Consider the following 1,004-nt stretch of genomic DNA (forward strand, 5'->3'; position numbering starts at 1 on the left):
CTCAGGCCTGTGTTCTCAGATAGTCCATGGTCCCACTGAGGACGGGGACAGAGCAGAGAGCTCCAGGGCCAGGACCTCAGGCCTGTGTTCTCAGACCATCCACCTGTAGCTCTTTGACACTTTTTGAGACAGTCTCATTGTGTCGCCCTCAGTAGAGTGTGGGTGGCGTCACAGCTCATGGCAACCTCAAACTCTTGGGCTTAAGTGATTCTCTTGCTTCTTGCTTCACCCTCACAAGTAGCTGGGACTACAGGCGCTCACCACCCCTGGCTATTTTTCTCTTGCAGTTGTTTAGCCAGCCTCGGTGTATGTGGCTGTGCTATGGTGGTCTTTGACACTTTTTAAAATCCTACAGATGGAAGGCTGATCACACAGATGGTGACAACCTTTCCCCAGGGGATCAGAGACCCCTGCTGCTCAAGACAGGACACAGCAGCACTGTCAGCATCATCCCCTTAGGCTTCTCCAGACCGGGCAGGGTGGCTCCCATCCCCATCTGCAGCAAGAGACCTCCAACAGGGAAGGGACAAAGGAGGGACAAAGAGAAGGGGTGGATGGAGAAGTACCAGGTCAAAAGAAAAGGCCAGTGGGGGTTTTGCAGGTATGAGCAGGCTCCCCAACTGCCAGGCCCCACACACAACTGACAGGGCCCCCAGCTCCAGGGCTCTGTCCACACTCAGACTCACTGAGCACTAGTGCCCAAGAGGTTTTACACAGAAAGACTCACTTTTTGGGGCAGCGCTATGAGGCAGGCACTACAATCACCCCCACTTTATAGACCAGGGAACAGAGGCCAGAGAGGCTAAAGACCAGGGAACAGAGTCACAGCAGTCAGGGGCTGGAGCCTTGGGCTCAGCTCTGAGCTTATTTTTTTTTTTGAGACAGAGTCTCACTTTATCGCCCTTGGTAGAGTGCCGTTGTGTCACACAGCTCACAGCAACCTCTAACTCCTGGGCTTAGACGATTCTCTTGCCTCAGCCTCCTGAGTAGCTGGGACTACAGGC

At 54.0% G+C, this 1,004-nt stretch overlaps 1 protein-coding gene across 1 annotated transcript in view; it reads right to left on the reverse strand.

Annotated features, from left to right (window-relative positions):
* IQSEC1 (IQ motif and Sec7 domain 1) overlaps positions 1–1,004 on the reverse strand; it is a 75,268-nt gene that overhangs the window by 13,464 nt on the left and 60,800 nt on the right. The gene's annotated exons all lie outside the window — the stretch shown is intronic.

This window comes from Otolemur garnettii, unplaced genomic scaffold (assembly GCF_000181295.1).
Source record: "Otolemur garnettii isolate 467f Iridium unplaced genomic scaffold, OtoGar3 scaffold00101, whole genome shotgun sequence".
Lineage (NCBI taxonomy): Eukaryota > Metazoa > Chordata > Mammalia > Primates > Galagidae > Otolemur > Otolemur garnettii.